Here is a 14,640-nt window from a genome sequence, read left to right on the forward strand (position 1 = left end):
GAGTCAATTTGGAATAAAATACGGGTCGAGCGATAATACCCGATAATTATAAACTAGTACCATGCAAGGTGCCATGTGACCACGGTAATATAATATATAAAGTATATATGAAGTATTTTAAAAATAAATAGAATTTTAAGTAATTTGTGGTAATATTTTTTAAAATTATACGCGTAATTGATTAATTACCGAGTAACAGGACATTACCCAGTTAACTAATAAGTGGATAAAAAATTAATAATTAACCCTCCCCTCCCACGTGGCAAAGAGCCACAAACCAAGAAGTGATTAAATAGTCACTTATTCCTAGGTGGCAACCTAGGCTTGAAGGGAACAAATGACTATCCAAAGTCTTGTTACATTTCCTTATGGAAATGACAACAGTAACGTTATAATTCAAACAAGCAAGAAGGCAATTCTTTTTTGATTTGGAAATTTCAAAGAACAGAATGAACGAAATTTGCTTAGTATCTCAACAAGCATGAAACCATACATTTGTTCAAGAAATTTGAAGAAGCAGAAGTTTAATCCGATTTTTGCGGTTCTAACAAAGTACAGTGTAACCTTTTCCAAGGATATCATACGGATTTTTCCTACTCCGGATATGTTAAGGCTATTCCTTCTTTCTTTTGGCATGGTCCAAGTAAGGATACGTAAATATAATGCTATTTAATAAGGGTTTCTACTCTTAGCAGTTAAGGATGTCTACGTTATTCATTCCTGTAAAAGTGACACAAGTTTTTTATTCAGATGTTCCCCAATAAAACATGAATCCTAGCAGCAATATTACACAGTTATAAAGTTATCAAAGGTGGATTATGGATCAAAATTGAGGTGAATCAACAATGGATGGATAAAAATTATAAAGTATGAGATGAGATTAGGCCGTCATTCTTAAGATGAACAGTAATGTGGAAGCATTAGAGCACATAGATTTATACGTATGGGATAAGCAATGAAATTAACCTCGGATTTGGTAGCAGACCTCAGTAACGAGAAGTCGAGGTAAGAGTTATGATATAATATGACCTATATAGATGCAGTAAAGTCATACGAATGGATAACCACGTCTATAAAATAAGATACAACAATATTCGTAAGTTCGACAAAAAGTGAAGAACTTCAGGGTTGGCTAAAAACTGGAGGAAAAAGGAGAGAAGAGTCACATAAGCATACTTACAAGGTCAGTATCATAGAAGCTCCATGATGGGAGGTAGCAACAGTTATGAGATTGGAAGGAATTTGATCACAAGTCATGGCGTGGGAAAAAGAGCCTAAAGGGGCGATACCCTGGCCTAGATGGCAAGAGGACTACTAAGGTATTCGCAAGAGCTATGGGATATGAGAACGATAAGCGCATCAGTCAACATTCGAGGACGAATGTTCCAAAGGGGGGAATGATGTTACACCCCATATTTTCGTACATGAAAATACGCCATAAATAAATTAATGAGAGCCCGAAAGTGAGATGTCACGTCCCGCAGTATTACATTACGGTGATGTCACGTTTTGCAGTATTAAGTTACAATGATGTTGCACCCTAAAGTATTGTACGTTAAAATTTCATTTTCAGTTAACCGATGTAAGATCGGGAATGAGATCATATTGACGTTAACGTACTTACGCTATTTATAGCAGACAATAAATAAGTGTTATGAAGAATAAGAGGGTACACGGATTAGAGAAAACGAGTTTCGTTGAAAGTAGTCAATTTGGAATAAAATACGGTTCGAGCGATAATACCCGATAATTATAAACTAGTACCATGCAAGGTGCCATGTGACCACGGTAGTATAATATATAAAGTATATATGAAGTATTTTAAAAATAAATAGAATTTTAAGTTATTTGTGGTAATTTTTTTAAAATTATACGGGTAATTGATTAATTACCGAGTTACAGAACATTACCTAATTAACTAATAAGTGGATAAAAAATTAATAATTAACCCTCCCCTCCCACGTGGCAAAGAGCCACAAACCAAGAAGTGACTAAATAGTCACTTATGCCTAGGTGACAACCTAGGCTTGAAGGGAACAAATGACTATCCAAAGTCTTGTTATGACAACAGTAACGTTATAATTCAAACAAGCAAGAAAGCAATTCTTTCTTGATTTGGAAATTTCAAAGAACAGAATGAACGAAATTTGCTCAGTATCTCAACAAGCGTGAAGCCATACATTTGTTCAAGAAATTTGAAGAATCAGAAGTTTAATCCGATTTTTGCGGTTCTAACGAAGTACAGTGTAACCTTTTTCAAGGATATCATACGGATTTTTCCTACTCCGGGTATGTTAAGGCTAATCCCTTCTTTCTTTTGGCATGATCTATACGATACGAACGAAACGTGCAGATACACAAATTCCACGAATGACTCTATTCATAGAAGTATTAGAGATATCTATGTTCTTGAATTTCCGTGTGTTATAATGTCTTATCATCTGTTCATGGGTCTCAGAAAAATACGAAAGTTGAAAAGAATTTACTTTATGATATTACTCAGAGGCAAAATGGTCTTATGACATTTCGAATAATATTATTGACGTACTTTTTATGCACTGCATTCATATGCACTGACCCATGACCAGATGGCGTTATATACACGTATATATGTAAATATATGTATATGGGATATGAGAAAAGGTTACGGCGTTATATACACATCATCACCTGATCAGCTGGTATATAATGATGATGTTGCCCATAGTGGCTGAAATATGATTCAAACGGCGTTATATACGCATATATATGTATGTACTCAAATGGCGTTATATACGCGTATATATGTAAAGATATGTATATGGGATATGGGAAAGGTTATGGCGTTATATACGCATCACTAGCTGATCAGCTGGTATACGATGATGAGTTTGCCCACAGTGGCCGGTATGATATAATGGAACGCCCTCAGAGGCTGATGATGTTATGAAACATGTACCTATGCACGACATGACATTCATGCACACATGCATGATGCTAAAAGTAATTTATGATCTACAAAAGTTATTCATACTTACAGGTTGAGTCATGTACTCTATATGTCTTCCATGTCTCTTATGTATTTATTTATGTGCCTTACATACTCGGTACATTATTCGTACTGACGTCCCTTTTGCCTGGGGACGATGCGTTTCATGCCCGCAGGTCCCGATAGACGGGTCGAGAGCCCTCCAAGTAGGCTATCAGCTCAGCGGAAGATGTTGGTGCGCTCCATTTGCTTCGGAGTTGCTCGTTTGGTTAGTATGATTTAAATGTGTATTATTTGGTATGGCGGGACTCTGTCCCGGCTTTTATGACATTTATGTATTCTTAGAGGCTTGTAGACATATGTCTTGTACGTGAAAGATTGTACGGCCTTGTCGGCCTATGTTTTGAGTTTACAAATGATTATGTTGGCCTATTAGGCTCGTATGTCACGTGTATATGATGATGTAATAAGAAAGATACGTTACATTGGTACTCGGTTGAGTAAGGTACCGGGTGCCCATCGCGGCCCATCGGTTTGGGTTGTGACAACTTGCTTATGAATTGGGAAGAAAATCTCTTGAGAAAATCGCCCTAGGGCTTCTATCTTTATGCAATTTTGAAAGAGAAAACGCTGAAGTTTTGTTTTAAAAGACTCCACTGCCCGATTCTCGCACCTGCAGTCCTTGGGTCGCACGTGCGTACTCGCACGTGCGGAAAACATACTGCTTCTGCGGAAATAATTAGGCCCGCTGGGACCGCATCTGCGAGGGGATACCCGCTCCTGTGGAACCGCTTCTACGGAAGCTTATCCGAATCTGCGAGAGGCTGGACCGCACCTGCGACCCATTATTCGCACCTGCAGTGCTTGACTCGCAGGTGCGGTTACGCCAGAACTGATGTAACAGTAGTGATTTCCTAAGCCAAAACATCCCGGAACCTACCCGAAACTCACCCGAGCCCTCGGGTTCCAAACCAACATGCACACTACCTCAAAAACACCTGACGAACTTGCTCGTGCGATCAAATTGCAAAAATAACATCAACAACTATGAATTTAGCATCAAAATCATGAAATCACTTAAGAACTTCAAATCTTCCAATTTTCTCAAATACGGTCCGATTCACGTCATTTCAAGTCCGTTTCTTGCCAGATTTCACATACTCATCTTAAATCACATATAAGACATGTACCAGGCTCCGGAACCAGGATACGGGCCCGATACCATCAAATTTTAAATACATTTCATTTTCAAAAACTCATAAATATTCCAGAAAATAATTTTCTTCAAAAATTCATTTCTCGAGCTTGGGACCTCGGAATTCGATTCCAAGCATACGCCCAAGTCCCGTATTTTCCTACGGACCCTCTGGGACCGTCAAATCACGGGTCCGGGTCCATTTACCCAAAATATTGACCGAAGTCAACTTAAATTCATTTTAAAGTCAAAATTCAGCATTTTCACAGATTTTCACATAATGGCTTTCCGGCTACGCGGCTAGACGGTGCACGCAAATCGAGGTGATGCTGGAAGAGGTTTTTAAGGCCTCGAAATGCAGAATTTATTTCTAAAACAAGTGATGACCTTTTGGGTCATCACACCAATTGGGGGTTCCTCAAGTTTGGGAGACTAGGAATTCTCCCAAAAGTGATCATATTCAAGAAGTCGCTGGTAATAAGGTTATCTATATTATCCGCTGGTTAACCCATTTTTTATGCGTATTAAATATGGGTCGGGTCGGATAATTTATCTATTTTTTCATTACCCATTTTCGACCCGAACCATATCCGCCCCGCCCGCCCCGCTTGTTTGCCACTCCTACTTGCGAGTGTAACAATCTGTGCCATATATCAGCTGCCACCCCACATTTGAAGAACAAATGGTCTATACTTTCTTCCTCTAAATTACATAAAGGACATATATAGTTGGTTGGACATTAGATCCCATTTTGCCAACCCGTCCCTTGTGTATAATTTCTCATTAGCAACCAATTTAAGTGTGAATATCCATTTAGGTGCACCGTAGTTATTATAAAGTAGTCTTCTCCAAGGTATCTTAGGATGCTTTGCCTATGAACTATAACAAAATGGTCAAACTGAATTTAAATCAAAACTCAAAATAAATGCCTTTTCACCATTTTCAACTTATTTCCTGTAAATTACAATTAATAGATCCGTCCGTTTTGTTGAAAACTAAAAAGCACCTGCTCGAGTACATGTCATTGATTACTTTCTTTTATTTTTAGTCAATCACGAAAATAATAATATTTTTATATTTAGCAATTTTATTTTTAATAAAATAATTTTTAGCTATATAACTATATATCATATTTTAAACCACTCGTTTTAAAAGTTTCTTTTTTTTCTTCTTAAATTTCATGTCTAATTAAATATCCTATAAATTGAGACGGATGGACTAATACCTAATTAACCTGTGATAGTTTATGTTGCTCGAACTCATTAAAATATTGATTTTTCGTTTTTCTATTTCTTGAAGGAAGGATAATATATTTATCATAATTTATTTTTCTTTTACGAAAAAGAAAATATAAATATTTGGCTAGTTTTTTTTTTCTTGGAGTAAATTTTTTTGATTTTTACAAATTAAAGATGATTCATTCTCATTTAGTGACTTCCACAATGTAGTCCTTGATCGGTTTTGAGAGTCTTATTTAGGGGGGAGAAATTTTTTGACAAGTGTAAGCCTGTCACTTGTGTGTGCCTTTATATGAGGTTGTTGTCCCGATATTCTTGTACTCTCTCTTTATATAATGTATTGTTAATCTCCTCCTAAACATAAGTCAATTGACCAACCACGTTAAATCTTTGTGTCTCTTTTGCTATATTTCTTTTGTTGTCTGATTTACTGTCGTTCAAAATTTGCTTTACTAAACTTTCGCATGACACGTGATTATTTCGGTCCTAACAAGATTTTCCAAAAATACAGTACGTTTGAATGATCCGACACAAGAGTCCGAACAACATAGGTAGCGATTCTATTTTCCAAATTTCAACTCTCTAGGTGTTCCTTTGTAAGTACATAGGTTGTGAATAGCTGATTAATTGACTGCCAACAACTAAATCAAATTCAGAGATATCAGTAAATTCCCTTAAGTTAGGACTTCAATAAATATTTCTTCAAGGTTCTGTTCTTGATGTCCAATTATAGAAATTTATGAAAGTACATCCACAACCGTGAAAGATCAGAATAAATGAATTGTAATAAATGATCTAATCTTTCTTGTAGTAATTTTCTTTCCAACCAATTCTAGCAGCGTCTAAATGAATCAAATTTTATCTCAAGGTTTATTGGTACAAGTGAATGAGAAACATCGATCCATATGTTAATTTTGAGATGTGATCACAAATCTACCATTGAAATGGAGAAAGTAAGACAACAATAATAATTCAAAGCTCCCCAATAGGGTAAAAAGCGCAGCCCCGTGTTCACGCAGGGTTCGGGGAAGGGCCACCAGACCAAGAGAGTATGATGTAGATAGCCTACTCTGATGCAAGCATCAATGGCTGATTCCACGGCTCGAAAGCTCCCCTTCAAAAGTATTTAGGTTCACACAGGATGTGGGTAAAGGCCACATCCAACGGGGTATAATGTAGGCACCCCTCCCGTCCTCGTCATAAATAAAAATTTTAAAAAATATATCTTATCGTTATTTTGTTAGGATCAAAGTAAGTAAGGAATTAGCTGGAATAATATATCTTGATGTATATGATGTTTGAATAGATTAAATTATTTGTCATAGTTTCATGATGTCGTGTACCAACGATATAAAGAATAAACTTGTAATATTATTTAAAAAAAGGTAAGGTATGAGGTAGAAATATTATTATATTAAAATGTAGGGTAAAGTATAAAATAAGATTATTCGATAATAAAGAAGGACAAGATGAGAGAAAGAATAAGGTAACAATGCGACCATACTAAACCAGTCATTCAATAAAGTGATACTTTTAGCCATTACATAAAAACGGATTTAACGATATGATACAATAAAATTTAAATAATAATCAAAATAAAGATTATATTTAAAGTAACAATACAATACAATATAACAGATAACAACTATCCAAACAAGCTGTTAAAATTGTAACTTTTCTAAAAGGTTACAAACCATTTCCAGAATAGAGGTGCACCACCTTAGAAAATAATGGTTGATTTCAACTGTAATTCTTTAAATAAATTAATTTTACTCATAGTAATCATCGGTGGATTTATAATTTTAATTACGAGGCACGTGAATCTATGATCTTACTATCAAACTAGATATTTTATGTATGTATTTTCTAGAATTAGTCTAATATTATGTGACGACCCGACCCGTCGTTGTCACACCTCCTTTTGGCGCCCGCGCCGCCGTGAAGGGACGCAGAAGGGAGTTTTTTCCAATTAAAGGACAATCGAAACGGGATTTATTTATTTATTTCAGAGTCGCCACTTGGGAGATTTATGGTGTCCCAAGTCACAGATTGAATCCCGAATCGAGGAAATATTGACTTTGTTTAACAGTCTGCGCGCCAGAAATCCGGATAAGGAATTCTGTTAACCCGGGAGAAGGTGTTAGGCATTCCCGAGTTCCGTGGTTCTAGCACGGTCGCTCAACTGTCATATTTGGCTTGATTATCTGATTTTATACAATTATGAACCTATGCGTAAATTTTAACCGTTTACCGCTTTTGTTATTATTTATTCAAAGAATTGCAATGTCGTGAGAACGCATCTCGAATTGCACCACATAAATGTACCCGCAATTTTCGATACGTTCCAACTTCATTGAGATTTGGATTCGGATAAAATAAATGTGCACCCGAGTTTAAGAAAGTAATTTATTAAAAGTACGTGCCTAACAGTGACTAACGCGTTATTACTTTTGGGAAAAAGGCCGTGAAATTCGCTAAGCGGCTGATCCCGAGTTCTAAGTTTTTTATATATACATTTAATGAGGCCACTGCAATTTCGCATTATATTTGGCGAGGCTCGTCTCACATTTTAAAGGTCCACCCTAAAGTAAACTATGATTTTTCTATATTATTTGTCTCTAAAAAATCCTAATTAGTTAATATTATAAAATTCAAGCTTCAAGTTCAATTCCAGATCCAAACAAAAGGGAGCGCCTTTCAATTTGGAACCGCTACCTAACTTAAAACTCACAATGGGCCGTTTGACTACTAACGAGCCAATTGCCAAAAAGGCCCAGACCACATAATGTACACTTTTGGACAAAAGTCCCAATTTTTCTGATTGTGTTTACCAAATAGCATTAAAGTTCAACATCATACATTTATTCAAATTAGATACTTTATTCATGTCCACTTATCAAACAGCCACTTCGTTAAAATGGTGAGCCGATGCCGATATTAATTATTAATCTACACTATTAAACCTATGTTGAAATAAAGAATTCAGCAGGATGGGAGAGTTGACATTAATAGCTAATCCGTTGGTATTAACTGACGCAATATGAAAATTTGCTTGAAATACGTGTTTATCTTAAAATCAAACTGGACCGGGCCATAACAAGTTTAAACAGTCCAAAGATCCAACGGAGTACGTATAGAGGCCTACTAAGATTCTGCGTTATACTATCCCTACCAGCTAAACCAAACTAAATTGTTAAACACATGGAAATACATCTAATTAATCTAACAACATACTATTTAACCATCCACATTAGTTCGAGTACGTTCCAATTCACACAAAGTAAATACAATTGGAATGAGCCTAGACAAATACAAACTACCTATCATTCGTCCTATTGCTACATCTTGAACACAGATACTATGAAGCAGGCAAACATGCATTTCTTTATTCATTTCAACTTCAGCTTCAAATTCAAGCTTACATCAACACATGGTTTCAGAAGTGTGTACCTGATATTGGAAGCAAAAGAAGAGGAAGATCAGCAGAAATGCAGTAGCATCAACAACAGCAACAACCAGCAACAACCAGTAATAACCAGTAAACAGGAAACCCAGGGACAGATTTAAAAAACCAACAGAAAATCCAGCCGAACCCAATGAAACAGTAACAGCTAACTCACAAAAAAAACTCAGAAAATCAATCGACACCCCAGGAATACCAAATGCAATCACAGGCAGAGACAGAAAGAACCAGAAACAATAGAACGACAGTTTTCTGGTTTCCAAACACTCAAAGAAAAGAAGCTTGAAGCTTCAAATGAAACTGTAGCAGACTAATGCTGGTTTTCAATAGCCGAAGCAACCTCACTTTCGTTTTTTTTAACTCTCAAAGAATGAAATTTTTCGTTCTGAAAAATCAGTTCCTCCTTTTTTAAACTCTGAAATTTTTCTTTTTGTGTTCAAAAAAATCCCCCCCCCTTCTAAAGTTAAAACTCCTTCTATTTTATACTGCCCTTCCAACAAACCTACCCTCTTATTTAGACCCCACCATTAATGCAAAAATCTGCATTATTTCCCACTTAAGATCCACTAGCACACATTTTCCTACTTTCAGCCTTAAATCCCTATTTGTTCCCCATTAACTCATTAAATTATTGACAATTAATACCCCACTAACAAGACACTATCATCAAAATATTATCCTAACTGTTTTATTCCCAAATCACCCCTGAAATACCTTAGTATTACTGCCCTAAACCAATCTGTTCAAACTTAATAATTATCTAAAACTAATCTGATTAACAACTACAACCAATTCCTAAATGATTCTTGAGTCAACTTAAACTAATAAATTTGAAATTAAAAACTCAAACAGGCTGCAGATGAATCATAACTCATCACATTGAACTATCAAGGTCATGATTGGCAGAACTACGGGGAGCAAACCTGATACATTTCTAAATTAAACCTAAATATGAACAAAACCTACTGCAAATACACTGAAATAGCCGCAGTTCACACAGGTTCTATTGCTACATGTCATGGCTTGAACCATTCAAAACTAAAAGACTAATTGACGACATTTAATTAATCGATTACACATGCCATAATATACCACAATTAACGACAAACAATCCGAAATAGGTTCACAAACAGGTGATTTCAGTGGTATTGACAAAAACAGGGGCTAACAGGAAAGTAATTAATCGACAAAACTTATCAATCAATTACACAACCTATAATGTATACTAAACAAACGAACATAAATAATTTGACCAAATAAAAGGTCTGATTTGAGAAGAAGAGGAACAATAAAAATAAAATTAATACAATAACACAACTGAATAATAATAAACCAAAAGAACAAATAAAAGAGAGAAAATACCTCAGGGATTTTAAGAATAGAAATGACCCAGGATCAACTTGGCTTGACCTTTTTGAGGTTGAACGGACTTCAATCGAAGTGTTCTCAACTGAGAACACCTCGATTAAGGTCTATTAGACCCCAATCCCTCTTTTAATTGGACATATTCCATAGTTTGGTTTTCTAGGGTTCTTGAGGGTCTGATTTGGGGTTCGAACAGTTTTGGTTTGATTCGAACCAAACCAATGATGATTTGGCGATTAGGAAGGTCAGGGGGTGCTGTGGTGTAAATTTGGGGTTGATTGGTGTAGGTTTCCATTTGGCTCGAATCTTCAAATGAAGATTCGAGAAGCTCTGAGATGATTCGAGCCAAACGGTTTGAGGATTTGTGTTGGGGTGGCTGGAAGGTCACAGGGTGTTAGTTTGGTGATCATCGGAGATGGTTGGGTTTTCAGGCCAACCTTCGATTTAAGATTCGAAGAGTTGGGACCTGATTCGAGGGGAGTTATGGTGATGGTTGGAAAGAGGAGGTCGAGGTGATTCAGGGGTGTGAAGATGGGGGTTATTGGACCTCAGGCCGCCGGGATTAATGGTGGAGTACAAGGGGGCGGCGCTAGGGTTTTGTTCATGTTCATCTCTGATTGAGAGAGACGATGAACAGGAAGAACGGGGGTGTTTGACTCGGGGGCGTAGGGTGAGGGATTGAATTTATATATGGGTGGGGTGGTTTGATCTCGGCCGTTCGATCAAGAGAGATCAATGGCCTAGATCAATTCACTTAAAGGAACGACGTCGTTTGTCTCAGCTGTGAGACTGGGTCGGTCTCAATTGAGAATAGGTCGGTTCATAAGATGTGTTGGGGACCGTAGGATTAAACGAGATGAACGACTCAGATAAATTTGCCTAAAACGGCGTCGTTTCAACTTAACCGGGGGTGAACTGGACCGTTTGATTGAGACAAATCAACGACCCAGATTTGAGATGCAAAAACGGCGTCGTTTGGTTGGTCTGAAAGATCATGGGACCTGGACTGGGTCATTTAAGTGTTTTGGGCTTGATTTTTGTCTTACAATTTCAGCCCAATCCAATTTATTTCATACTTTTCATTCTTCGTCTTTTTCCTTTCATTTCCTAATTAACCCAAATTTCCTAAATTAATTTTGTAAAATCAAAATTAACCCACACAAGATTAATTAGCCCTTAACAACTATCACACAAGTTAAAATATTTAAATAAAATAAAATCAACAAAATGTCACACTTTAAATGACAAAATAGACTAAATACATACTTTTGTGATTTTCTTCTTTTAAAACTAAATTATGGTTTAATTAATTCCTAAATGCCCAATTAAATCCGTAAAATTCAAATAAAATATTAAAAGGGATCTCACATGATATTAAATACTAATTGAAACAATAATCATACAATTATACGTTAAATGACAAAATTACAACAGATATATATTTTTTGTGATTTTCTTCTTTCACAAACCAAATGTTGTGCAGTTAATTCCTAATTGTAAAAATAAAATCCTAAGTACACATGCAACATATTTTTGGTATTTTAATTAATCAAAACAAGATAAACATTCACAGATAAATGCGCAAATAGTTATCCTAAAATGCCCTTCAAAATTCTAAAAATAAATTGTATGCCAAAGAAAATTTATTTTATTTTGATTTCTTTTGGAGTAGTTTTCGTGAAAGCAAAAATCACGTGCTCACAGCTGCCCCTCTATGTTTGAGAACACGAAGGGTTTTCGTGCAAAGATAAAGTGAGCGGATATGAGCGATTTTTGCCTGTTCGAGTACTCCGTGTGAAGCATTTTTTGAAAGATTTAACTGAACCTTTACTTCGAAGGTTTCCTACATATCCCTGGCTAAAAGGGAATCAAGTTAATGTAGTTCGGGAAGTTTCGGTAGCTGGGACTACCATGGAACTACAATTTTGCTGTTACTGCTGCTGCATGCTGTTGCTACTGCTTACCGATCTCCTTATTAAACCGTGCCAAAATAAAACAAGAAGTTAGACTAAGCTAGGAATCACAAAATCTTATCTATCTTCCCCTTGCTCTGGTTGCCTTGCTTTCTTGTCGGCTTGTGTTTCCTCTGGTGCTTTACTTTCGAAAACTGCTGGGGATGACACTGACCTTTTGCTTTTCTGAACACAAGTTTTATTATTCTGTTCTGTCTGCTGGGGACACTGCTTCCTACATTAAAGCTTGTTATTCTGGGAATTTTTGTTGTAACCCTCTTTATTACTGACTTCTGTTTGATCTTGAAACGTATTCCTCTATTCTGCAGGGGCCTCCTAACTCCAACTTGACTTTTAAAAGATGACACAACCTCCATTCTACAGGCGGGCTCCTGACTTCTCCAACTTTTAAATGTAACACCTCCATTCTATAGGCGGGCTCCTAACTTCTCCAACTTAAAATAAACAACCTCCGTTCTACAGGCGGGCTCCTTACTCCAACTTAAAATTTAACAACCTTCGTTTATAGGCGGGCTCCTGACTCCAACTTAAAATTTAACAACTTTCGTTCTACAGGCGGGATCCTTACTCCAATTTTTTTTTTCAAATGTAACACCTCCATTCTCCAGGCGGGCTCCTGACCTCAACAACTTCTTGAGAATAATCCAGCCTCCATTCTCCAGGCGGGCTCCTGACTCCAATTTTCTTGAAAATAATCCAGCCTCCATTCTCTAGGGGGGCTCCTGACTTCTTCAACTACTTAAAAATAATTCAACCTCCATTCTTCCAGGCGGGCTCCCGACTTCAACAACTTTCTCAAAATAATTCAGCCTACATTCTCCAGGTGGGCTCCTGACTTCAACAACTTTCTCAAAATAATTCAGTCTCCATTCTCCAGGCGGGCTCCTGACTTCAACAACTTTCTCAAAATAATTCAGCCCCCATTCTCCAAGCGGGCTCCTGACTTCAACAATTTTCTCAAAATAATTCAGCCTCCATTCTCCAGGCGGGCTCCTGACTTTATCAGCAATTTTGAAAATAAATCAGCCTCCATTCTCCAGGCGGGCTCCTGACTTCAACAATAACTTAAAAATAATTCGGCTTCCATTCTCCAGGCGGGCTCCTGACTTCAACAACAACTTAAATGTAACACCTCCATTCTCCAGGCGGGCTCCTGACTTCAACACTTTGAAAATGTAACACCTCCATTCTCCAGCCGGGCTCCTGACTTCTTCAACTGCTTCCTTCCAAACTGGTGTTTTGTTCCTCTTAAAATTGCTGGGAATAACACCGATATTTTATTTCACAAATATGTCATTTTTCTTCTTCAAAGACTATTTCCTTTAAAGCTTAGTGCTTCCACTTCCCTGAAACCTGCCGGGAATAACACTGCTGGGGAATTATGTTCCTCCTTTTAACAATGGTGGGGATGATATTGATTCAAAGGTCATTGCTTTTACAACTTTGGGTTATCTTGCTTCTTCCAAGATTGCTCTCCTTTTAAAACTTGTATCTCCCTTCTTGTATACTGTTGGGGATTTTATTTTCTTCAAAACTTGTGTTATCTTCTCTATTTCCCAAATGTCTATCTGATTTCAAGAAAATTTTCGTAATGAGAGAAAATTTTCTGCCCAGTTTGATAATCTTCTTTGTGACCCTGTCTTCCTGCTGTCAATAATATTTCCTTTCCCTGCTTAAAATCAAAGAAAACTTTGTTAGTTTAAAATGGGGCGAGTGGCCGTGCCACTTCTGCTGGGGATGATTTTTCTCTTTTCTTTTCCCTGCTTTGAATCAAAGAAAAAATTTGTTAGTTTAAAACAGGGCGAGTGGTCGTGCCACTTTTGCTGGGGATGGTTTTTCCCTTTTCTTTTCCTTACTTTGCTATAAAACTTGCTGGGGAGGATATTGTTTGCTGAGGATGATACTCCTGCTGGGGATGGTTTTTCTTTTCTCTTCCTTCCCCTCTTTGTGTTGTCCGACCATTGTGAAGCTTGGTCGAGAACCTGTCGGAGTTGTTCTTGTATCTCGCAAATCTGCTGGGGATCCTCTTGGAATTTGATCCATAACTTTTTAACTGTCATTTTTCCGTTTTTCTCCAACTTCCCCTGGAATTTTGGTCCTTTTGGGATCTAGACCCCTTCATTATTTGGTCTTGCGACCAACTTCTTTTTGCTTTGTCGCCTTATCCTTGACCTGTCCTATTCGCATTTTGCTTTGCACCATTTTGGCAACTGGTAGTAAGCTCTGAAAATCCTTTTCAAAAATAAACTTGGGGAGGTAAAGTCTTTAAACCAAAAAATGAAAAATGATAATTTCAAAAAAAATAAATAGAAAAAGAAGTCTTTCTGAACAAATGCTAGGGAAAAAGAAAGAAAAGAACTTATCTGAGATATAACTGATCCCAACGATCATGTCGTGCATTTCGGATTAATCAACCCAGTCTATTCATATCAATCAAT

The sequence above is a fragment of the Nicotiana tabacum genome, chromosome 10, assembly GCF_000715075.1.
Source record: "Nicotiana tabacum cultivar K326 chromosome 10, ASM71507v2, whole genome shotgun sequence".
Taxonomy (NCBI): Eukaryota; Viridiplantae; Streptophyta; class Magnoliopsida; order Solanales; family Solanaceae; genus Nicotiana; species Nicotiana tabacum.